The sequence below is a fragment of the Hemitrygon akajei genome, chromosome 3, assembly GCF_048418815.1.
Source record: "Hemitrygon akajei chromosome 3, sHemAka1.3, whole genome shotgun sequence".
Lineage (NCBI taxonomy): Eukaryota > Metazoa > Chordata > Chondrichthyes > Myliobatiformes > Dasyatidae > Hemitrygon > Hemitrygon akajei.
The window spans coordinates 125946827-125973998 of record NC_133126.1 but is presented as its reverse complement, the minus strand read 5'-3'; the positions used below and the strand labels follow the sequence as shown (position 1 = coordinate 125973998).

At 41.9% G+C, this 27172-nt stretch overlaps 1 protein-coding gene across 4 annotated transcripts in view; it reads right to left on the bottom strand.

The window, feature by feature from the left end:
• Positions 1–27172, bottom strand: part of arhgef4 (Rho guanine nucleotide exchange factor (GEF) 4) — a 476594-nt gene that overhangs the window by 51898 nt on the left and 397524 nt on the right. The window contains exon 1 of one of the 4 annotated variants that reach the window (XM_073040797.1): positions 13053–13156. The exons of the other annotated variants lie outside the window; for them this stretch is intronic. The gene's annotated coding sequence lies outside the window, so the exon portion shown is untranslated. Of the gene's footprint in view, positions 1–13052; positions 13157–27172 lie in introns of those variants that run through there. 4 annotated transcript variants of the gene reach the window in all.

Genomic DNA, 27172 nt, shown 5'->3' with positions numbered 1-27172 from the left:
AACCAGTCTGAAGGGTCCTGTTGATCCTTTCAAAGCTACACAACCTCTCTTTTGACAAACACAAGTTCAGCTGCGCACGATTCCCTGAAATATATTAGGGCGGCATGGTAGCCTGGTGGTTAGCACAGTGCTTTCCATTACAAGCAACCAGGGTTCAATTCTGGCCACTGCCAGTAAGGAGTTTGTATGTTCTCCCTATGACCGTATGGGTTTTCTCCAGGTGCTCAGATGTCCTCCCACATTCTAAAGATGTATCAGTCGAGAGATTAGTTGATCATTGTAAACTGTCCCGAGATTAGGTGTGGCTCGAAGGGCTGGTAGGGACTAATCTGTGTTATATCTCAGTAAATAAGTAAACATAACTGACTTCCGAAGTGACAATGACAGCAGCAAATCAACATTTCACACTGACTGACACCGCTGTCTATCTGGGTGTTACTGCACAGGCCAAAGTGGCTTCCGACACCACTTAGACTTTGGAACTGTGTTAACAAAGTCATGTGCTGCACAATCGCTGACAGTTTATAATTTGGCCATTGGCCTTTTAGAAAACGGACATGTCATCAAAGACTTATCTTGCACATGATGAGGGAAGGGAGGAAGATGGGGAGAGTGGTTTGGGAGGATAGGGGAGGAATAAGAGGGAATGGGCGGAAAATGAGGGAGAGGGGTAACAGAAGGTTGGTGAAACAGAGATTATGGATTTGCCATCCAGTCATTTTATTGGTGGCAAGCTGAAATCTGCCAGAGATTATTAATACAGATGCTAAATTATCTGTTCCTATTCAGCCATCAGGACTTTGACGATGTCAAGTATCATTTTGGTTTCCATGACTGTTTGATGAAAATAACAAACTGAAATTCTGAGCATTCCAAACGCACCATTGATTGCTTCCCTTCCATATAAAAGGAAAGAACGAACACAGAGAGACAGATACATTATTAGAAGAAGACATTCAGTCAATAAAATTGCTCTTTCCATTATATTTACCTTCAAACCTTTATTTTCATTTCACCTTAAGTTGTAGTCTTGATTTCCTCATTTAGGATGGTATAATATAAATTTACCTGATGCCAGTCCCTAATATCATGGGAAGGAAAGAACAAAAGACTTTTATGTTCTAAGTTCAAAGTAAATTTATTATCAAAATACATATACGTCACCATATACAACCATGCGATTCATTAACTTGCAGGCAATCGCAGTGAATACAAGAAACATAATAGAAACAATAAAAGATCACACCCAACAGGACAGATAACAACCAACGTGCAAAAGACAACAAACTGAGCAAGCAGCAAGAAGAGAGCATATCCTGGATGGTGGGGACCTTTGATGATGGTTGCAGCTTTCTTGCGATAGTGCTCCGTGTAGATGTGCTCAATGGTGGGGAGCTTTACCCATCTTGGACTGTGCTGTATCCACTACTTTTTGTAGGCTTTTCTGCACATGGGCATTGGTGTTTCCATTCAGGGCCGTGATGCAGCCAGTTAATATACTTTCCACTACCCATCTGTAGGAGTTTGTCAAAGTTTTAGATCACATGCGGAATCTTCTCAAACTTTGAAGAAAGTAGAGGCATTGCTGTGCTTTCTTTGTAATGGAGCTTAAGTGCAGGACCCAGCATCTAACTGTGTGAAATGATAACACCAAGGAATTTAAATTTGTTGACTCTCTCCACATCTGATGCCCCCAATGAGGACTGGCTCATGGACTTCCAGTTTCTTCCTTGTGAAGTCAATAATCATGTCCTTAATCTTGCTGACATTGAGTGAGAGGATGTTGTTATGGGCCACTCAATCAGATTTTCAATCTCCCTCCTTTGCTGATTTGTCACTACCTTTGATTGTGCCTACAACAGTGGTGTTGTCAGCAAGCTTAAATATGGGTTTGGATCTGTGCTTAGCCTCACAGCAAGTGGAGAAGGGGATGAAGAACAACCTTGTGGTGCACCTATGCTGATGGAGATTGTGGAGGAGATATTGTTGCCAACCTGATCTGACTGGGATCAGCAAGTTAGGCAGTCAAGGATCAGGTTGCACAAGGAGTTACTGATTCCTAAGTCTTGAAGCGTATTGACTAGTTTTGAGGGGCTGAGAGTATTGAGTGCCAAGCTGTAGTCAATGAAGAACATCCTGATAGGTATCTTTATTGTCCAGATGATCCAGGGTTGAGTGAAGAGCCAATGAAATGGCATCTACTGATGATCTGTTGTGATGGTAGAGAAGTTGGAGCAGATCCAAGTTGCTTCTCAGGCAGGAGATGATATGATTCATCACCAATCTTTGAAAGCATTTCATCACATCTTCTGTAGTTGAATTTAAAACTATATTGATGTAATGAGCTATATATCCACAAATACAGTTGCACTGTATTAAAGTTGCCATGACTGTTGAACATGCCTCTGAAAATCTTTGATCCTTCCCTCTTGGAATTGCAGAGTAATTATTTCTTACTCATTTGCTCTGCTCACCACTTTTTTTTTACATTTGCAGTTCATTATTCCAAACACCTCCACACCAACAGCAGAGTGATGAGAGAATGGAAAATATGCAACTGTGTGGATGTGAAGCTGAAAACTGAAATACTGATGCCCATGACAGCACAGCATGAGGGAGTTAGGCACACGGCATTGCCATCTGAGACAGTATTTTTGAATATCATGCATAGCAAATCAGTTCCCGCAGTGCTTGCGTTAAAACAGTCCAGAAAAACATAATATGGTGGCTAATAAATCCAGTACAGATTTCAATGACAATCCCTTTAACTAGCCATGTGAAGGCAGATAAATCATGTGAAGTTATAAATCACGTTAGTGAAAGGAAAGGAGACTGGAGAGTTAGGACAACAGTGGGAACAGGATTGTGAAGAACTTAAACCGGATAACTTATGACATTGCTGGAAATTCAATGAAATTCTCAGTTTTTTGTCAGTGATTCAATAGACAATAGGTGCAGAAGTAGACCATTCGGCCCTTCAAGCCTGCACCGCCATTTTGAGATCATGGCTGATCATCTACTATCAATACCCGGTTCCTGCCTTGTCCCCATATCCCTTGATTCCCCTATCCATAAGATACCTATCTAGCTCCTTCTTGAAAGCATCCAGAGAATTGGCCTCCACTACCTTCCGAGGCAGTGCATTCCAGACCCCCACAACTCTCTGGGAGAAGAAGTTTTTCCTTAACTCTGTCCTAAATGACCTACCCCTTATTCTCAAACCATGCCCTCTGGTACTGGACTCTCCCAGCATCTGGAACATATTTCCTGCCTCTATCTTGTCCAATCCCTTAATAATCTTATATGTTTCAATCAGATCCCCTCTCAATCTCCTTAATTCCAGTGTGTACAAGCCCAGTCTCTCTAACCCCTCTGCGTAAGACAGTCGAGACATCCCAGGAATTCATCCCACTTTGCTCTACCTTGTGTTGTACAATCTCTGTTAACATGAAAAATCTGGTATAACCTCTTATATATACAACCAAACAATTTGGCATGGGCCAAACCTCACAGAAAGCCGTAAAATAATAAATAAATAGACATTACCAGCATGAACAAATTAAAACAGAGTCAACAGATGAAATAAATATTTCCTTTGAATACCACTGATCCTTAAATACCAGAAATTTTCTGGCCTGAAGGCAGAATTTCTTTATAATTACACAGAAAAGGTTTTCCTGTGACATCATTGTTCAGAATGGCAGCCTAAATTAATAGCTCCTCTGGAAAAATGCTTATTTCGCCCCGTTAATTCGCCAAATACTAGATTGCTCAAAAATATATGACCTGGTAAGAGGGGCAAGAATGTGGAAAAGGAAAGGAGATTAAAAAAAGGTGTCACTGTGGAGCCTGTGGATGAGAGGGGTGCAGCAAGCGGCTGTCTTACACGTGTACGTGGTGGCAAGGCAGACACTGGGTCTCGTTCAGGCGAAGTGGCGAATTTAATAAAAATTCTGGAAGAGATACGGGAATTCCAAAAAGACATAAAACGGCAACTAAATGATATCAAGTCAAAGCTCATCAACGTTAATCAAAAAACCGCGGTGGCAGAGACACGAACTGAAAAGGTGGAAGATCGTGTTCAAAATGTGGAACGGACGCTAAGTAAGATGATAAAAGTGTTAAGTCAACAAGAAAATAAATTACTCGACCAACAAGGTAGGTCATGACGAAAGAATATCAGGATATATAATGTTCCCGAAGGAGTGGAGGGGTTGTCTATGGCTGAGTCTGTAGGCAATTTTGGTTGATAACAACCTACAAAGTTACATAAATACTATTGATAACCCATGGGTGAAATGACTCTTAAAATTTGGAAAGCTATTATAAAAGAATATAATCTAGAGGGAGATATTGCAATTCTTAAGTGGTGTGCATTTGACTTGGATTTTACACCAAATAAACTGGATGCTAGATTTAAGGACTGGACAACTAAAGGAGTAACAGTTCTTTGCAATATAATGAAAGAAGGAACACTGTTCAGTTTTGAAATGCTTAAAGAGAAACACTTATTAGAAAAACAAGACTTTTATTGGTATTTACAGATGCGACAGTATGCTAATAGGAGGGTTAAAAATGTAACCAAGGCAAGTACCTGGTTGATAGAGCTATTTAGAAAAGCACATAATTCAGATAACGGTAGTAGAATCATTTCAAGCGTGTATAAGGGTTTGTCAAATCTTAAAACACATTCGACTTCATACATTAAAACAAAATGGGAGAAGGAAGGAGGGATAATTATATCTGAGGTAGAATGGACAATACTATGGAGATATCAATGGGAGTGTACTAGGTTCACAGAAATAGAGGAAGTTTGGATGGAAAAACTTTATATTTTATTACACCCTCTCAGAAATCCTATTATGATAGTGACCTCCCTGTTTGCTGGAGAAATTGTGTAAGTCGAAATGCATACTATTACCATATTTTCTGGGATTGCCCCATTATCAAAGACTATTAGGGAGGGATACACAATGCTCTGCAAGACATTCTTAAATGTGAAATACCCTTAGAAAGTAAGACCATATATTTTGGGTATATACCTCGAATGGTTGAAAAGAGATAAATATTTAATGAATATACTGCTGGTGGCTGGTAAAAAGACTCTTACCAGGAAATGGTTATCACAGGAGATCCCAACTTTAAACGCATGGATGGAAATTACAATGGACATTTACAAAATGGAGAAGATAACAGCATCTGTTAACCATAAGCTGGAAAAATTTGATTCATACTGGGAAAAGTGGTTTAACTACATAACACCTCATAGGCCTGATTTTATTCTCACAAATCAATGAATCTGTTGTAAAAAAAGCTCACCCCCTACCTATACATAGTTTTCTCCTTTTGCTTGTTCTTTCGTCCCTCTCTTTTCTATAAGTGTATACCTCAGATAAATACTATGTGGAGATTTGTGGCATATATGACTATATGATATATATGTACAATATCTGAAATACATCTTCTGGAAATGTTTGTTTGATGATGAACTTCAATAAAAAATAAATTATAAAAGAAAATAATTACACAGAAAAGGCAAAACAGATGAATTGAGGTTGTGGCTGAGAGGAAGTGCTAATGTTCAGCTTTTTCCAGGTAAGTCAAGGAGACATCTTTACACCTGAGATTATGATGAGTGACAGGTGCCACTTCTACATCGCTTCATGCAGTGAGACCTGTCACAGGACCAGGTCCCCCACACACATGAAAGGGGATGCTCGCCCTGAGAATCAGGTAATAAAAGTTGTTACTTGGTTTTACTTAATTATTTTATTTATCTGTTAAAGTTTTTTTATTCAAAAATAATCTGCCTTGAAAACATTTTAAAATAATTTTCAATCATCTTAAGTTTTTAAATCTCTGAATATCAGCTTTGACAAGTCAAAGGTCGAAAATGTTGTATTGTACCTGAGGCTTATTATTCCCGCAAGTACAGAGTACTTGACGTTTAATACATTGTTGCACCCAGTTAGACATTAGCCTTGGATAAAACACTTAATATTTCATCCTCTTTAATCTCAAAGTGCTCTAGAATTTCAGCAGTTGAGTTTCCCTTTTCCTTAGTGACTGGAGATGAAACACATCATCTATATTCTAGTTCCATGTATGGACTGCCTCTTGCTCCTTAATAAGCCCTTGCTTTTAATATTTTTTTAATATTCTTTGGGATTTTTTAACCAATTCTATCTACCATTGAAATTCCGTGGCTTCTTTTTGCCCTCCCATCCTAACCACCTCCCGTACATTCTCTACACTTCAGAAGGGCCTCCTCCATTTTCTGTACTCCTTACCTACCAGATTCTTTTTCCTTTTCCTTCAATATTCTTCATCCAAGGTTCCCTGGACTTGCATCACTACCCTTCAACCTTATGAGATTATGTTGGCCCTGAACTCTCAAAATTGCATTTCAGAAAGACTCCCACTTCCCAAATGTAGATTTATCTTCAAGTAGTTACGTTCAGTCTGTGTTTGTTGTGTCCTGTTGAAAATAGCCTTACCCCAATTCTGATATTTAATTGCCAATCAACTTGCTTTCTCTCCATAACTACTTTCAAATGTATTGAGTTATGGTCATGTCCCAAAGTGTTCACCCACTGAAACTTCATTTTCTTGCCCAGCTTCATTCCCTGGGATTAGGTCTAACAAGGGTGCATGGAACAAGGGATCTCTGCCTTTCCTGGGCATGGTACAGCAGCTAGTGCAATGCTTTACAGTAAGATTAGGGTTCAATTCCCAACAGTGCCTGGAAGCAGTTTGTACATTGTCCCCATGACCATGCGGGTTTCCTCCGGGTGCTCCAGTTTTCTCCCAGATTCCTAGGATATACAGTTAGTGGTAGTGATTCGTGGGCATGCTGAAAGCACAGTGACACCAGCAGCACAATACTCGGACTGTGTCTGCTGGTAATGCAAAGTAATGCATTACGATGTACGTGGTACAAATAAAACTAACCTCTTCAATCGCTTTTTCCATGAGAAGGGAAAGGTGACACATGGTAGGGCTGGATCCTTAAGAGTCTCTGGAGACTTTTTGAGCACAATGAACCGTTGGCAAGGTTCAAAGGATATTTTGAAACCTTAAAGGATCAATATGAGCTGGCATCTTCAATGACTTTTGAGGTTGCACAGTAGACTTTAAGGATGTGCATGCTCATATTTAGCACAAGGTTAGCTAGTGAAGCAAGTATTGCCATATGAATGTGGCAGAGCACCAGGGCAGAAAAAGTGACCATCTTTCTGGAGGTTTGGAGATCAGCACAAGGCTAAGAATGAGCATTGGTAAAACCAGTACCATCGTACGTTGCAAGCAGCTGGAACAGTCATTCAGGCATGCACACTAACTAGGTAGAGCAGGTTTTTTTTTAATTTTTAAGTTAAATCAGCTATTTGAAAAAAAAACTTCCTTTGCAACACACACAAGGTGCTGGTAGAACTCAGAAGCTGCCTGACCTGTTATGGAAATGAGTAAACAGTTGACGTTTCAGGCTGAGACCCTTCTTCAGGACTGAGAAGGAAGGGGGAAGGTGCCAGGGGTAAGGAGGGAAAGGAGGCTGGCTGGAAGGTGAAAAGTGAAGTCAGGTGGGTGGGAAAGGTCAAGAGCTGGAGAAGGAATCTGATGAGAGAAGAGAGTGGACCACTGAAGAAAGGGGGGGAAGAGGGGACACAGGGGAAATAATAGACAGGTGAGAAGAGGGAATGGAAGTGGGGGGGTGGGGGGGGGGTTAGAAATTGTTAACCAGAAGGAGAAATTGACATTCATGCCATCAGGTTAAAGGCTACCCAGACGGAATATGTCTTGCTCCTCCACCCTGAGGGTAGTCTTATCTTGGCACAAGAGGAGGCCATGGACAAACTTTCACTTCTTTAGCAACACTAATAAAACTGTGTGACAATATATTTCATAATGTCAATCATGCACTTGGGAGTTATAAACTTGGTGCAAATGCATATTTTATTACTTCGGATATTTAGCACATAAAACAGAAGACATTTTCTACCTCTTACCTTTTAGCATTTCCCTCTTTTTCACTTTTTTATTCCTCAGTTCATTTTTCCTGTTAGTGAACTAACCTATTAGTACAATTGATTCTTAGTTATCTTTTGGCAATGATCTCCGTGTCTCTCTCACTGAGAGGTGCCATTTTTTTCTATTACTTTTATATTATCTCTAATATATGATGTGGCTCCTCTTTGCTCTGCCTTTTCTAAATGTGTTATATTCTATATCACTTTCTGTAACTATACCTCAGTAACTGACAATGATCAGAGTCTATGCAGCACAATATTGCCACAGTCGTGCTCTTGTCATGGCTTTGAAACTTCTTACATGGTTTCTTTTTGAACATTCAGTTGAAAATTGGCTTATCCTGGCACCAAGCAATTTAGTGCATATCTTAGAGTTTCCTAGTGTCCATCTCCTGAACTTTTGAAAGGAACTTTGATTGATCTCAAATCTCCTTTTAAACTTAAAAATCCTGCAAATGACACCAGTACTACAATATGCAAAATTTGTCCTCGAGTGTGAATTTCAACCTTACTTGTCTGCCTATATGATCTTTTTATTTAATCACACTATGATTAATATTGGTACCAATATGGCAGTTATATACAGGCCTCCCAACAGTGGCTGGGAGGTGGCCCACAGATTACAACAGGAAATAGAAAAGGTGAGTTAAAAGGACAATGTTATGGTAGTCATGGGAGATTTTAACATGCAGGTCGATTGGGAAAATCAGGTTGGTAATGGATCTCAAGAGTGTGAGTTTGTTGAACACCTATGAGATGGCTTTTTAGAGCAGTTTGTCGTTGAACCTACTAGGGGATCAGCTGTACTGGATTGGGTGTTATGCAATGAACCAGAGGCAATTAGGAAGCTTAAGGTAAAAGAACCCATAGGAACCAGTGATCACAATATAATTGTGTTTAACTTGAAATTTGATAGGGAGAAAGTAAAGTCTGCTGTAGCAGTATTTCAGTGGAGTAAGGGAAATTACAGTGGTGTGAGAGAGAAGATGGCCAAAGTAAACTGGAAGGAGCTGCTGGCAGGGATGTCAGCAGAGAAGAAATGGCGTGAGTTTCTGGGAAAAATGAGGTAGGTGCAGGACATGTGTATTCCAAAAATGAAGAAGTACTCAAATGGTAAAATAGTACAACGGTGGCTGAAGAGGGAAGTTAAAACTATTGTAAAAGCAAAAGAAAGGGCATACAACAAAATTAGATGGAAGACAGAGGATTGGGAAGTTTTAAAAAACTGCAGAGAGCAACTAAAAAGGTCATTAGAAGGGAAAAGATGAAATATGAAAGCAAGCTAGCAAATAATATCAAAGTGGAGAGTAAAAGATTTTTCAAGTATGTTAAAAATAAAAGAGAAATGAGAGTGGATATAGGACCGCTAGAAAATGAAGTAGGAGGAATAATAACGGGGGTACAAGGAGATGGCTGATGAACGAAATGAGTATTTTGCATCAGTCTTCACTGTGGAAGACACTAGCATAGGTCTGATGTTATAATGTGTGAAGGAAGAGAAGTGGGTGCAGTTACTGTTACAAGAGAGAAGGTGCTCAAAAAGCTGAAAGACCTAAAGGCACCTAAGTCACCCAGACCAGAGGAACTGCGCCCTAGGGTTCTGAAAGAGGTAGTGTTAGAGATTGTGGTGGCATTAGAAATGATACTTCAAAAATCATTGGACTCTGGCATGGTGCCAGAGACCTGGAAAATTGCAAATGTTACTCCACTCTTTAAGAAAGGAGGAAGGCAGCAGGAAGGAAATTGTAGACCAGTTAGCTTGACCTCAGAGGATGTTACAGTCAATTGTTCAGGATGAGGTGATGAGTACTTGACGAGACAGGACAAGACAGTACAAAATCTGCATGGTTTCCTTCAGGGAAAATCCTGCCTGATGAACCTGTTGGAATTCTTTGGGGAGATTACAAGTAGGATAGATAAAGGGGATGCAGTGGATGCTGTGTATTTGGTCTTTCAGAAGGCCTTTGACAAGATGCCACACATGAGGCTGCTTACCAAGTTAAAAGCCTATGGTATTACAGGATAGTTACTAACATGGTTAGAGCATTGGCTGATTGGTAAACAAACAGCGAGTGGGAATAAAAGGATCCATTTCTGGTTGGCTGCCAGTGACTAGTGGTGTTCCGCAGGGGTCTGTATTGGGACCACTTCTTTTTATGCTGTATATACATGATTTAAATTATGGAATAGACGGCTTTGTTCCCAAGTTTGTAGATGATATGAAGATTGGTGGAGAGGCAGGTAGTGTTGAGGAAACAGGTAGGATGCAGAAGGACTTTGACAGGTTAGGAGAATGGGCAAGAAAGTGGCAAATGAAATACAATGTTGGAAAATGCATGGTCATGCACTTTGGTAATATAAATAAATGTGCAGACTATTTTCTAAACAGGGAGAAAATCCAGGAATCTGAGATGCAGAGGGACTTGGGAGTCCTTGTGCAGAGCACTCTAAAGGTTAACTTGCTGGTTGAGTTGGTAGTGAGGAAGGCAAAAGCCATGTTAGCATTCATTTCAAGAGGTCTAGAATACAAGAGCAAGGATGTGATGCTGAGGCTTTATAAGGCACTGGTGAGGTCTCACCATGAGTATTGTGAACAGTTTTAGGCCCTCATCTTAGAAAGGATGTGCTGGCATTGGAGAAGATTCAGAGGAGATTCACAAGGATGATTCCAGGAATGAAAGGGTTATCATATGAGGAACATCTGATGGCTCTGGGTCTGTACTCATTGGAATTCAGAAGAATGGGGGGGTTGGGGGGGGGGAATCTCATTGAAACCTTTTGAATGTTGAAAGGCCTAGACAGAGTAGATGTGGAAAGGATGTTTCCCATGGTGGGAGGGTCTAGGACAAGAGGGCACAGCCTCAGGATAGAGGGCCGCCCTTTCAAAACAGAGATGCGGAGAAATTTCTTTAGCCAGAGGGTGGTGAATTTGTGGAATACGTTGCCAATTGCAGCTGTGGAGGCCAGGTCATTGGGTGTATTTAAGGCAGAGATTGATTAGTTCTTGATTGGACATGGCACCAAAGGTTATGGGGGAAAAGGCCGGGAGGAGGAGATAAAAAAAAAGGATCAGCCATGATTGAATAACGGAGCAGACTCAGTGGGCCAGATGGCCTAATTCTGCTCCTTCCTATGTCTTATGATCAGAATTAAACTTGTTTCCTCTAAAACTTTGAACAGATCACATTCCATGCTTTTTTTTTCTTTCTGGTTTCCCCTCTCACCCCTTCTTTGTTCCTCACCTGCCCATCACCTCCCCCTGGTACCCCTCCTCCTTCCCTTTCTTTTTTAGCCATTAACTTAGCCATTAAATTCCTTCTTCTTCAGCTTCTTCCCTCTTCCACCTATCAGTTCATACCCCTCCCTCACCCACCCTCCCTCCTTCTCCCTCATCTGGCTTTGCTTATAACCTGCCAGCTTGTACTCCTTCACCCACAGTTTTATTTATTCTGGCTTCTTCCCCTTTCCTTTCCAGTCCTGTTGAAAGGTACCAACCCAAAATGTCAACTGTTTACCCCCCTCCGCAGATGCTGTCTGACTTGCTGAGTTCCGCCATCATTTTTGTTTTGTGTTTTGTTAAAGCTGTGAAGGACTTTGGAGAAAAATGTGTGAGTTGGTAAATAATTTATTGGTTAAGTACATTCTAATGTATGTAATCAATAAACTTTTCAGCCCCGTGTTAAATTCCATGCATATTTTTGGACTCTGTCAATGCATAAAGTAAATGCAGTACCATCCATAAGAAACCATCCAGCAATATGCCAATGCATCATTACACCTTAACCGGTTTAAGATGACGCTGGTGAATCTCAGCGACTTCTGGCTGGTGGCTAATGAAACAAGGATAGCAACTAAAAACTTTGTTAACCGCACTTTTTCTGGCAAACGATTATTGCAAGTAGTAGTCTGTAACTTCCCTTCAGATGTGGAGATGATTTGACGTGGCAGAAGTGGGACAAGGCGAGGCAGCAGGCCCATTGCCAAGAGTGTGAAAGGTCTGAAACAGGTAGAATCAAATCTGTGGGGTTCAGCCCCCAGAGCGTACTGAAGCGACTGAACACAATGTTTGGACAGAGATTTATAGGCCGAATCGAGGTGTGAAGAGGCTTATCCAAGCAGCAGAACCCATTGTTCAGATGGAGATTTAAACACGGGCCAGATTGAAAAGGTTGGGGTGTTGGGACCCAAGGTATGGGCTGGTTTTGATCGCTGCTCAATGAGGTTTACTTGGCTCTGCTGAACTATGGGACCCTCTTTGTGGACTTCCGTTTAGAAACACTATTTCACCATATTGTCACCATGTGTAGCCTCTTCTACAAATCATATTTTATCCTTTTTCCTTCATTGTCCAAGTCATAACTCCAGGACTCCCTTACTGGCAATGCTCATTCTGCACTTCAGGATAGAGACCCAATTCTGAAAATAATTTCAGGATCCCTCACCAGCACTGCACTGAGAAAACCATGCTGAACTGTGTAGGCCCAACAATGGTCAGTACTAAAGCAATGAAGAACAAGTTCTCTTGTAAGGTCTACTAGGAGTACTGCACTGGGAGTAACATCAAACAATGTGCACTTAATGCAGGTGTGCCAATTCCAGAAGCTCCCGGTTGAATTTTTAAATTGATCCAAAATGTGAAAATAGCCATTAGCAATTTTAACTCAGGAAATAAACATCAATTTTCAATTGAACAGCTTCTAAAATGCACTGCTAGGCAATTGAATTTCCAGCAAGTCTTTCTCTCCTTTACTTGGAAGAATGTCAAGTCCACCAAAAATACAAAAAAAAAATGGGAAATCTAATTTTAACAGCTACAATTACAGCTGCAATTTGCAATTCTGCATGAATTTATTAGAGATAAAAGCAACAACACGAGATACAACAGCTGCAAGAGAATCAACAATATTCTCCATTCACAGGCTTGTCGTTGCCACAAAATGTCACTGGAGAACACATCACTGTACTGAAGGAAAAATATAACCAGTGCTTAAAGCATTTGCAGTAGATTATAAAATCTCATCCACTTACTCAGTGTCTTGATTGCTCTCCGGTTTGCTGCAGCAGAAACTAATGGTGTTTTTTTTTAACCTTTCGGGCAAGAACAGCTTTGCTCACAAACGTGGACGCTCGGCCCTTCATTAAACCACCGCTTCATGTGACAGCATGAATGGCTGTTGCCTTGGAACCTGAGAGGCAGAGATCACGACACTGCGCACTAGAGCGTGGGGAAACAACAGTGCTCATGACAACATGACACAGAAGGCTATTCCAGCCGCTTACTGAACTCGATGCTCTAAATCTCAGCCTATTCATTTATTTGGCGCTCAGGGTGAAGAGAGGGAGGAAGCGAGAGAGAGAGAGAGAGAGAGAGAGAGAGAGAGAGAGAGAGAGAGAGAGAGAGAGAGAGTGTGAGGGAGAGAGAGAGTGAGAGAGAGAGTGACAGGGAGAGAGAGAGTGAGAGGGATAGAGAAAGGTAGAGGCGGAAGGAAGGTGAGGGGTTCATAAGGACACTGAAGATTTTTTTAACACATGATATTATTAAACTTTTTCTGTCTTATTTTTAGGAAAAGGGAAAGGGAAAGTACTTTGATTTAACCCCTGGAGGGTTGGAAAGAATTTCTGCATTCCCAAGGACAAGTGGCCAAACAATTGCTCAAAAACTCCTGTGAAGCTGGCTTTCACTTTCAAAATCTCAATCCTACAGGGATCTGGGTTTCCCCACATTATTTTTTCAAAAGGAAAATATAAACTTGTTTGCCATTTAGGATCTACAAGAGCTTGTGTGCGGAGAATGTCACGTGTATTTCCCTTTTACAAGAATACTCCAGTTACCAGTGCTATTTCAGGAGAAGACATCAAAAAGATGGGCAACTTTCCAATTCTAGCTGGTGCTAATGAATTTTAAATTTAAAGCTCTGTGCTCAAGTTGTAGATAATGATTAGCATTAAAATTCAGCACCTCTAATTATCTTTCAGGCCACAGCTGCCATTCAGTTCAATGGAAACAGACAAGGTGAGGAAGGGTCCAGCAGACTATTTGCCAATAAAGTACCATCAGGCGGGAGCAAGAAATAACGAGGTCAATCCTGAATTTATGCAACAGTTTAAGACAGACAGTGATGAATCAACAAACCGCTGTCATTGTAATGATAGTGAAGCTATACAGGTTCAGCCTGTTACCACTGAAACCGAGAGCAGCCTCTGGAGCCTACACATGCCCAGCTAAATATGAAAATCCAGAAGTCTCCCTCAATATACCATATCCCTAAACTATGTGCTTTCAAGTGACATCTTTTGTGATTGATTTATATATAAAGCCAAGCCCAGAAAAACTGTTAAGCATCACCGAATTCAGACTGATGAGCTGGGCACTTGAGGAAAAATAATTCGCAAAGTTGTGGAGAAAAAGCAGGGAAATGAGACCAATGCTGTCTAATGGGGACAGACAGACAGCAAATGAGGAAACTCATAGACAAAAATCATAAGATGGTGGCAGGCAGACGTGTAGTTAGGCCTTTATTATAAGGTGGATGGAGTTTAGAAATAGAGAAAGATTGTTAGGTTTTTACAAGCAACCCCTGTTCCCTTTATTTAAAAAGGATATACCATCATTGGGGTTCTTTAAGGTTGTTATAGCTGGGGGTGGTAATAGGGACAAGATCCCACTACCTATTAAATGCACCCGGTGGCGTGCACCTCAAATAGCCTTTGACAACCAAGTCCAGCTCCTGGCCTTCATGTGTGGCTTAGCTACGAAGCCTGGAGGAACTGTTTCTACTGACAGGGGCAGGGGCAAAGGTGGGTCTCTGGCACCTTAAAACCAGTCACTTTGGGCAGATGGGGCTCATTAGCCGTGGTTGACAGCGCATCAAGGAGGAGGAAAAATCTAATCTCAAATCTCCACTGACTTGCGGCTACACCTACCCATGGGGAAGGCATCGTGAGTAAACTCTGAGGGAAAAATCCAGAGCTCCCTAAGACAGTCCTACATTGAGTTCATCACTGACCGGCAACTCCTGTGACACTGCTGGTACCAAACCGTATCGGTCTCTGCCGTTACTTTGGGTTCGTCAGATGTGTGGAGGGGGGAGCTTGCTACATGGACAGCAGCTTGCTCTCCATATCGTACTGGCCAGGCTAGAGTATCTGGACAGCCAGGATGCAATGTCCATGGTCAGCTCTGACTGCAGAGGCCTCACACTCACCACCACTGGAGGCAGTCCAGAGCACTGGGCTAATTCCTGGAATGGGAGAGTTGCCTTATCACAAGCAACTAAAGAATTTGAACATGGATTCTTTGAAATTTAGTAGAGTGAGGGTAACGCTGGAAAATCCTGAGAGCTTGACAGAATAGATAGAGATGCTTTGATAGGTTGAAGAATCTTGAATGAGAGGCATTAGTTCTAAGAGGGCAGTCATTTAAAACCAAGGTGTGTCAGAATGTCTTCTATCAGAGAGTGGTGAATCTCTGGAGTGTTGTGGAGGTTAGATCATTGAAGGTATGTGCAGAGGAGGTAGACAAATTCTTGAATGATTGAGGAATTGAGAGCTACAGGGAACTGGCGCAGGAGAGTGACCATGTCAAGAAATGCAGAGGAGGCTTAACCTAAATGCAGAATAGCAGAGATGATTTAGCGGTAAACAATGTTTTACTAATAATCTGCAAAATAACAAGCCACAAGGGGCTACGAAACCAGAGAGAACAGATGCTTAACACAACAAGGCAACTGAAGGCTAGGTGCAGCTGGTTGAGGCTGAGGAGGTGAAGATGGATTGTGGATGAGAGCTGTATTTAAATAGGCTGCAGGTGATGAGTTGGAAGCGAGTGGCAGTTGACTGCTGTTGGTTGAGTGGAGAGTGGGAGGTGCCTGCCTGACAGAACTCCCCTCAAACTGCAGGCACCTGCTGTCCCAGTTGGATCCTATCCTATTGATAAGCAATGGATCCAAGATGAAATTGGACAGCACCCACCAAGGTCTCTCCTCTGGGCCATACCCCTCCCAGTCGACCAGGTGCTACACACCCTATCCAGGACGACATGAATCCATCAACTAGCGAACCATGTACACTGGACCATCCTCCACAATGCTCGGTTCCTGAGATGCAGGCTCAGGGGCTTGACTGATCCATGGACAAGGGGCTTAAGGCAGGACATGTAGAAGATACAACTGGTGTGCAGCTGCAACGGTACGTGATTGGGCTGGTGTGATAGATAGCCTAAAAGGATCAATGAACCGTGGCAAGAGCTTGCGGGAGTCGGTGTGCAAGGGCTGATCTCAGGTGGACAGCCAGACAAGATCCCCAGGCTGTAGTAGTCTGGCTGGGTACCAATGGCAGTTGGCCTGGCAGCATGAGGCATATTTAGCAGCTGAGTTGGCCATCTGTGCCCTCTTTCAGGTGTTCTGGCAGTGGTGGACAGGATCTCCATGGGGAACAATGAAGGTTGGTAACCATGAAGCATTTCGAAGGGCAGAGGAGATACGTAGACTGTGGGACAGCTCGGCCCAGAGCAGATACGTCTTCCAAGTGGAAGGATAGAGGCATCAAAGCATCACAGAAACCTCTCCGCTTGCTGATTGGCTTTTCTGATTGACCGCTGGTCTGTTGATGAGGACAAACTCACTGAGGTGCAGAGGAGGGAGCAGAAGCCTTAACAGAAGCAGGAGACAAATTGTCGGCCCTGGTTGATGTCCTGCGAGAAACCATGGAGGTGAACTACAAGCTGGAGACCCAGGTCTACCACCTCAGTGGCTGACGAAAGCTTCAGGAGGGCAATGAAGTGGGCCACTTGGGAGAACCGGTCCACCACTGTCATGATCACTGTGGACCCAACGAAAGCTGTCCCGGGTAGACGACTTGTCGTTCAAGTGTTCTGAGAGGCTATGCTGATAACGGGCCAGCAGGGATTCTGCATTCTAGCTGCCCTCTGCCATGAGGGCCCTGAATTCCATGGAGCCATCCAGCACCGAGTGTGAGCCTTGACGCAGGCAGAGTATCTGATCCACCATTTCCTTTTCACCTCCCAGATGGTCAAAAACCTGGCACATCTCACAGTTAAAATCTTCATACTGTTTTCAGATGGGGGTTTTCTTATCTCATTTAGCAGCGGCCCAGGTCAGAGCTCATCCAGTCAAGAGAGAAGTAACGAAGGCAAACTTGGTTTGCTCTATAACATACAGAGATGGCTATGGCTCGAGGTGTGAGATGCATTGTGACAGGCATAGGGTTGGGAACCCATTCCATTGAAGCAGTCAGATACCAGAATCCATGTTTCTGAGGGATCGATTCCTGTATCAAGACGAAGAGTTGATTAAGAATGGCGAGCAGATGGTCAACGGTTTCTTGTTGCTTCTGTCGACAGATAACTTCCTTTAGGCCAGCATACTCTGCTGGGTTAATCATTGGTTCACCCGTCCTTTTGGTGGCCTGATCCAAAAGCAGAGCACTGGAGAATATTCAGTAGTAAACAATATTTGACCAACAAACTGCAAAGCAACAAGCCACGAGGGACCACAAGACAAGGGAGAACAGATACTTAACATGGCAAGGCAACAAGGTAACGAAAGGCTTGGAGCATCTGATTTAAGTTAGCTGGTTCAATGGGTAAACAAGGATTGTCTTCTTCTGTTGCATTTTATTGACGATTGGTATTCCAACTAAAAAGGTGCATTACCGCCACCTACTGAACTGGAGTGTGAGGAGGATTCGGGAGAGTGATCCACCACCATCACCAAGAAGAAAATAATAAGGGAAGTAATAATAATAACTAAATAAATAAATGTATAAACGCCCAACACTATTGACTTAAATTGTATTACACAACCCAACAAGTTTGAAGAATTTAAATACTCGCTTATGCTTCTCTCATGTTTCTTGAGCAAACCCCACCAAACTATCCAATGTAACAATATTGCTTCCCAGGGTCTGCTTTCTCTCCCAGTCAGATACCATACATTCCAATAACACATGTGAGACAGGCTCTGGAAGTTGACACTGTCTACACCCACCTGAAGTATGTTTATCTAGTCCAAACAATGTGGTTTCTAAACCAGTACGGCCAAGTCTCAGCTGGATAATCATAACTTCCTCCCTTCTGGTCCTTCCTCTTCTCCAAAGTGAAGTAACCTTTTTCTGAATCGCATATAAATGTCTCCCCTTCAATTCTGTGTCCCACAGTACCTGGCATATTGAGAGAACATGGTCCTTAATTAAAACTTTTCCTCCCCCTTGCTTAGTAGAATGTCAACATCAACAGCACTGACCTTCACAGATTGCTTAGTCGGCCTACCAATTACTTCGTTTCCTTCCACTCCTACATGAGTATCCACAAAAAGCAGACACGCACTTCTAAAAACTGCAGCATCTTTCTTCCAACTCAACATCTGGATGACTACTGGACACACCCACCTTACAACGCTACAAAACACAGAAGGAATCAGAACAGTTAGGCTGCACATCCTCTGTCAGAAGGATTGTCACCATTTCAATAACATAAACTGTAAGTTTATTAGAAAACCTTTTTCTAATTGACACCTGCTATTCTGAGACATAGACTGCTGTGCCGGTGTTATGAGACACTGGGTCTTTAGGGCCATCTGTAAACACTGGAACCATTCCAAAATATTGAAGATGCAAATATAGAGTCACCACTACCTCTTCAGGTACACAACAGAAACGTTCTGGAGTCTCTCCTGAAAAGACAAATCTACCTGAGGTAAAGGAAATAGTCCAGGAGAAGTTATGGATAAAGCCACACTAGAAACATAGGTCACATTAGACAGAGCCATGTTCTCTGCCTGATCGTTTCCTTACTACCCAAAACTGCAATCGCACGATCTTGATGCTCCCAAAAATCTTTCAATATTTTGTTAGTTGGATGATCATCTTCATGACCACCGAGGTATACCCAATAATTCATAGCATCTGCAATCTTTGCAAATACAATGGCATCTGACCCATTTCCAACTACAAAGGAAAAACAGGAGAAGAACTAACAGCACCACAACACAGATGTAAAGCCGGGGCTTGAATAGCATCCAGCGACTTCAAAAGTGAGGGGGCAGCAGACTCATATGCAATACAGTCCCAATCTAAGACTGCTCTAGTCAATGTGGAGTACAAAGTAATCAGAGATACTTTATTAGCCCCCGAATTGTATCCCACCAAACATCAAAGTACATTAGGGACAGCCTTACATCTCCCAAGTATTCCATTGACATGGTTCTTCCATGTAAATTTCACATACCGAAGAACCTAATCACTGTGACACCTGTTCCAATGTCTGTCCATATAGTCTAAGGTCAAGAATGGGACTGTTGAACCGTTTATTAAAACAAATAACCAGTTTTTGCAAATGAAAACATAAACCTCCACTGCTTACTTAATTTCTCCTCTTCTTGTACAGCAGACTGAAACTTACTCATTACAAAATTTGGATTCCTGCCCCTTTTCCATACGGTCCCACCATCAGCACACAAGGACTTGGAAATGTCAGGTTCGACTACAGAAAAAACGTCATTTATCATTTGAAGAGGATGAAACTAGAAACACTCCCTTGTGGAGTACCATTTCCTATTGGATAAACCTTACAATCCTCCTTACCTACCCTGACCTGTATAGTCCTCTGAAGCAAAAAATCTTTAACCAAATTATACATTCATCCACCAAACTCAAGACTCCCCAGTTTTATCAACAGTTCCTCCTTCCAAAGCATATCAGAAGCTTTCTCAATGTTAAGAAAGAATGCCACCAATGCCTCCTTCTTAACCTGTGCCTTTCTTATGTTAGTTTCCAGACACAGAGAGTCTGGAGTTATCCCACCTTTACAAAAGCCACATTATTTTGGTGACAGTAATCTTTTGCATTCCAATTAAAATACTAACCTATCAGACACCATCCTCTCTATAAGCTTACCCATATTTGAAGTCAAAGAAATTGGCCTGTAACACGCAGGATGTGATTGTACTTTGCCTGGATTCAGGACTGGAATTGCCATTGCTAACTTCCACACTGATAGAAGGCGTCCAGCAGTCCAACTTTGAATGAACAAATCGAGAACCAGTTGGAGCTTGCTATCCGACATATGGGAAAACATACAATAACAAAGCCCACCTTTTCCTGGTGACATATGTTTAATCCTGGAGAGTACTTGTTTGAGTTCAGATAATGGAAACTCCACATCAAGCACTGAATCAGTGCTCTGCCTACCTTCATTAAACTCAGGATTATTGTCAAGAAATGCCCCCCTATTTTGCTTAGCCTCTTCACTCAGTTCTTCAGAACTGTGAACTTTCATAAAAGCTTCCGCCACAAATTCTGCCGATCCCAAATCTGTAACAGCTCTTTTCTCTCCCAGAACATAAGACTGGAAGGTACCTTCTCCGTCTCACACCTCCCATCTTCATACCCCACACTTAGCCTACTGGGATTTCCCTCCCAATAATGAGTCAGAGTCATAGCTCAGAAAGAGGACCTTTGGCCCATCTAGCCCATGCTGAGCCATTTAAGCTGCCTACTCCCATCGACCTGCATCAGGACCATACACTTACCATTCATGTGTCTATTCAAAACTTCTCTTAAATGCTGACATCAAGCTCACATGCACCACTTGTGCTGGCAGCTCGTTCCACACTCTCATGACCCCCTGAGTGAAGAAGATTCCCCTCATGTTCCCATTAAACGTTTCAACTTTCACACTTAACCCATGACCTTTAGTTGTAGTTCCATCCAACCTCAGTGGCAAAAATACAGCTACAATGTCTCCTCCAAAACTCTCTTTTTGCACATTTAACAATTTTCCTTATCAATCTTCTGCCCTTTTATACAGAACCAAATATTCTATAGAATAAAGTTTCTTAAAGGCCTTGTTTCTATCCTTCACTGCCTGAGTTTAGACATTTGTCCACCAAGGCACAACCTTTCTCCTGCCATGACCAGCTACTTTAGGAATTGTGTCTGCAGGCTATTTGATACAGGACATTACTAAAAGACTATACTGCAACTTCTCACACAATTTCTCCAATGAATGCTATTCTGCATGCCTGAAGTTCCATCTAAGAGCAGAAGAGCTCAGAGTCCTATACAGTTCCACACCTACCATACACGTGATGAGGAAATGATCACTCCTAACACATTCTGCTCATAAATATCCCACTCTGCAATACCTGCAGTAGTATCAGATACCAATTCGAGATCAATAGCAGATACTGAGCTTTGCTGAATATCAAATCTAGTTCCTCTACCATCATTAAGACACACCAAACCTTAAACTTAAGATACCCTTAAGGTTAACCTCCAGGTTGAGTCGGTGGTGAAGAAGGTGAATGCAATGTTGGCATTCATTTCTAGAGGAATAGAGTATAGGAGCAGGGATGTGATGTTGAGGCTCTATAAGGCACTGGTAAGACCTCACTTGGAGTACTGTGTGCAGTTTTGGGCTCCTTATTTAAGAAAGGATGTGCTGACGTTGGAGAGGGTTCAGAGAAGATTCACTAGAATTTCCGGGAATGAGAGGGTAAACATATGAGGAACGTTTGATCGCTCTTGGATCCAAGGACTGTACTCCTTGGAGTTTAGAAGAATGAGGGGGGATTTCATAGAAACATTTCGAATGTTGCAAGGCACGGACAGAGTGGATGTGGCAAAGTTGTTTCCCATGGTGGAGGAGTCTAGTACGAGAGGACATGACTTAAGGATTGAAGGGCGCACATTCAGAACAGAGATATGAAGAAATTTTTTTGTCCAGAGAGTGGTGAATCTGTGGAATTTGTTGCCACAGGCGGCAGTGGAGGCTGGGTCATTGGGTGTATTTATGGCAGAGATTGATAGGTATCTGAGTAGTCAGGGCATCAAAGGTTATGGTGAGAAGGCGGGGGAGTGGGACTAAATGGGAGAATGGATCAGCTCTTGATAAAATGGCGCAGCGGACTCGATGGGCCAAATGGCCGACTTCTGCTCCTTTGTCTTATGATCTTATGGTCAAACAATGACCATCCAAAATTCTTCCAGCACTAAACCATTGGCATTCATTCTACTGCTACCCCGCAATGTACTGTGTGCAGTAAAATCACCACCCCAAGCTAATCTGAGTTCTGTGATCACACCCAGCAGTCTCCAACACTTCAGTGATTAATTTATCACAGGGATTATAAAAATTAATTACCACGCTTATCCCATATTTCAACCACCACAAACTCATAAGATTTGCCTTCCTGCCTTAACTTATACCCTATCCCACATTTGATAAAAATAGCTACCACCCTCAGCACCCAAATCCTGTTCCTTCCATTCTACATCATATCCCTGTAAGGCCAAATCCAACTGCGGTTTAAACAAAGTCTCTTGAAGACAGATAACTCTGGGAGAGAAGGCATATCCTCCACAAATATTTTAAGTTGTTCACCATTAGCAATCAAACTCCTGGCATTCAATAGTAAGCACCATTAACTTGAGTCTGTCAGCTGAGAGTACCACCCTGTACACCTCACTTGCTATCTCTAATAGCAATCTTGCAAAACCAGAATATTTATCTGCAGCCTTCAAAATAACTTTTGTTTTCTCTGTTCAACTCTTAGCTTGAGGTACACATAGCCATAAAGCCCACAAATCTTAACTTATCCACCATCAAAGTTTCATTAGTAATAAACGAGTGAGCTGGACAAACAATTTCTTGTTGGACAAAGGCGCTGGGTACAAACCCCTCACCCTCGTCAACCTCCTTGACCTTCTGCAGGGCTTCAGCATACGGCACACCAGAATCAGAATCAGACTTTAATCGCCAAGTACCTATGCACATACAAGGAATTTACTTCCAGCAGATGTTGTCTCTCTGCTCATAACAATAATAATGATAAATATAAATGAAAATATAAATTGTACATACAGGTAGTGCAATCCAAGTAATAGTTAGCTGACAGTTAACCTGCAGTTACCTGTTCAGCAAAGTGACCGCAGTAGGGAAAAAACTTCTCTAGTGCCTATTAGTCTTAGTCTGGAGGGATCTGAAGCGCCTACCAGACGGAAGCAGATCAAACAGTCCGTGCGCAGGATGGGAGGATGGCACCAGATTTCAATCTCACCTTCTGAAATTCAACCACTCTTTTCTTAAAAGAACTACACACGCTGCATATGCATCACCATATTCTCCACAGCAACAGCAACATTTCAACTTAACACCATTACCACAGGCCCCACAGTCATGTTCACCACCACACCTACTGCAACGTTCCTTCCCAGGGCACACAGCAGCTATATGTCCAAATTTACAACAATTTTTATATTGAACCTCATAACTCATAAAACCTGAAGACACTCTATTCAGCAATGAAGTACTGTCAAATTTAATCACAACTGAGAGACTATCTTTACATACTTCATCCTGAATTCTTTTTAAACTTTTTTCCCCTTTCAAATTCTCCATTATCTGGTCCATTGAAACATATAGGGGGATTCCTGATATCACTCCGCTCACCCACCGTCTTTCCATAAACAGTGACGCAAGTCCACTCCTCCCACCAACAGATTTCAAAGCCAAACCTCTATCCTTTCACGTATCATCATTGCACATCACCAGCAACATCCCACCTCGAAGCAGACAAGCACCAAGTGCATCCCTTAGTGCTTTAAGATCAGAAGTCAACCAAGTCAGATTAAAAGAACTAGAAGGAGCAGAATCAAACTTCATCAATATCTTAAATACCTGTTTCTTTTCCTTTCCAATATCACACCGCTCCCCGCCATCACTAAGTTTGCTCCCTGCTTCATAGAAACATAGAAAACCTACAGCACAATACAGGCCCTTCGGCCCACAAAGTTGTGCCGAACATGTCCCTACCTTAGAAATTACTAGGATTACCTACAGTCCTCTATTTTACTAAGCTCCATGTACCTATCTAAAAGTCTCTTTTCATGTTCCCGCTTTCTCCTACGTCCTTTGACTTCCTGCCAAACATCATCCTCCTTTCTGTTTCCACCACCATTCTCCATCTCCTGTTCACTTCCTGGCTCATTATTGCTTCCTATCATCTCCTCTCCAGGCACAACTCCAGAAGTTTATCTTTCCTCACAAAATCCATTTCAAATTGACAGGCATGCGCCCAGAACCGCTCACTAAAATTGCCTGGGACAGAGCTGCCCCAATGTGTCCAGACAGGGTGCTGAGCCTAAGGCCACTGCTCACCCGAGGGGTGACTGCAGTGGGTGGGTCTGAGGAACACGGGTGGGCAAGGTGTACAGGAAGAGTGTGCTGGCTGCAGTGGGCGAACCCGCCTTATCAAACAAGTACTGTGGATGAGAGCTGGGTTTAAATAGGCTGCAGGTGATGAGTTGAAAAGAAGTGGCAGGTGACTCCTGTCAGCTGGATGGAGACTGGACGTGCCCATCTGTGCAGGCCCGACAGGCAATTGCAGATTAGCCATGATTTATTGAATGGCCGGACAGATTTAAAGTGCCAGGTGGCCTATTCCAGCATCTATTGTTTGTGTTCTTGTGTAGCGTGAATTGCTGTTTCAGGAGCTGGAAAAAGACTCAAAAGTTTGTGACCTCCTTCGGTGACATAACTGTTCTATGAGCCAAAGACAGCAGCAAAGCCATAATTACTGCACAGCTGTTCAGCTCTGAAAAAATAATTTCATCTACGAAGCTGATTACTTGATTAAAAGAATGAAATTTATTTTTCAGACAAATACAAAGTACTTCATTTTATTGTAATTTGTTTAAATGTTATAGCTCCTACCTCAAGTTAAGTCAAGTACACTTATTATCAAAGAATGTAAAAATTATACAACCTTGAGATTTGTTTGCTCAGGGTAGCCACAAAGCAAGAAACCTGAAATAACCCAATTAAAGCAAACAAAGAATAAAAATAAAAAGACTAAACACTTCACAGAAGGCCAAATCAAAGTGAGGGATGTTTGCTTCCTGTTTGAAGTCTGTGAGAATTTTCACTGTCATTGGTAACTTGGCCTGCTAACTTATTTTAGTAAATGTTCTCCTTGGGTTATGAACATGTGTCTAATAAACACCCACTACGTACAGACAAGTACTTGGGAGACCGGTGGGATGGATATGGATAGATTTGCTGGCTACTGCAGGCATTTTCTGCCACATACCTTCTACATTCCTTCTAACCACACCCAAACGACCTGCAACTTTCGGGGGATGAGTCATGAGGCCAGCTGGTGGCCACTCTTCCATCACAACTATTTCTGTGACTCTCTCCAGTGCACCGGGTTTTGTTCATTTCAGGAATAGAATCCTGTCGTGACCTGGGGACTGCCTGTAGTTCACAGGATCTGGTCATTATTGGCAACCCTGGCATTTACTGTCCACCTCGAATTGTTCCTGAACTGTGCAGGCAGTTAAGAGTACTCTAGTTTGGTGGATCGAGGGTCATATAGAGGCTGGACTGGGGAGAGAGTCCAGAACATGAGGGAACTGGATGACTGTTTTGCAAAAATGAAGTAATTTTGATATTATGTTTACCTAGACTTGCTCTTCTGAATTCAAAGTTCAAGGCACATTTATTACCAAAGTATCTATATTTTATGCAACCTTGAAAAACCTCTCCTTCAAAGAAACCTAATAGAACCTATTAAAAGCAAAAGGAGAATATCAATCACCCAGTGTGCAGAGAGGAAAAAAAACAAATCATGCAAACAATAAGAGCAAGCAAGCAGCATTCAGAACTGAAGTTCACAAAGCTGGCATCACTGCAGCTGATCCAGAAGTCCACCAGTTGCAGGCCATAGTCCAAATGTCCTTGAATTGAATATTCTAGCTACCTTGATGGCATTCAAACCTACTTTACTGGGTCAAATAGCCAGCAACTAGATCACTGTGACACCAGATCCCTGCAAGGTAGAATAACTTATGCTGGGTCACCTAAAGCTGCATTTGGACTAAAAGCAACAGCAAGTAAATTGAAATCTGTACCATGAAGATCATTCTGTCTTCATGTGTACCATCACACTTGCTAGACAAAGTGAACTCTTGACCCCTCTATGGACATCATTGTCGTTCTTGAATTTTATTTGTCTACCTGCACTGCACTTTCTCTATCGCTCTAGCAGTATATATACTGCATTGTTTTCTTTTTACAACCTCAGTCTAACTATGTATGGTGTGATCAGTCTGCACAGCGTGTAAAACAAAAGCTTTTCACTGTATCTCAACACATGCGTAATAATAAAAAGAACAATGAGTTCCTCAACCATAGCAGTGGCAATGCCCATGTTTTAATACCATGTCCAAAATTGCCAGTACTGCTTGGTTTAGTGCAGTTCTTCTCTTTTTTGGCTCAAAAGGCAATGGGTTCCACACCCAGTCCATACAATTCAGCACATGATCTAGGAAAAGGTACATACAACGCTGAGAGAGTGCTGCACTGTCAGAGTCACATGTCTAGAACGTAAAAAGGTTACACTTTTACAATATAATGCATTTGGGAATAAGATTCTTTGAAATTGAAGGAATTTGCTCTGGTTTGAGGTAGGATGACCTCTCTCTGGAAATATGACCAGATTAGTCACTTCTGTTTGATACACAAATAAGAATGCCACTTCTGAAAAAAAATCATTCAGAAATGGTGACAGGAGAAATTCTGCATGACTGTTGTTTATCTTTGGCATAGAGCAGAGATTCCCAGCCTATTTTATGCAAAGAACCCTTAGCATTAACTGAACAGTCCTTGGACCCCAGGTTGGGAACCCTTGGCACAGAGTTTTGTTGATGATAAGGATAAAAATTGAGTCTGTGTGTTAACATTCAGGTTGCTTTGTGTCTTCATAGATCAAAACCAAAGATGCACTCTCCACTTAACAATTTATACTGCTGCTTTATGAACATTCACTATGGATTGTAGCTCAACAAGATTTTTATTGTTTCAGTTATCATTTCTTGTATTTATATATTACCATGTGACAACTACCATAATGTAAAACTCAGTGACAGAGAAACAGAGCATAGTTAGCTGCACTACTTCCACACCAAATATCTTATTACAAAAAGACACCAACGAGACAAAGTATATTTAGTATCAAAGTATGTATGCAGTATACAGCCCAGAGATTCACCTTCTCACAGACAGCCACAAAACAAAGGAAAAATGGAACCCATTCAAAGCAAAATATCAAACCCCCAAAGTGCAAAAA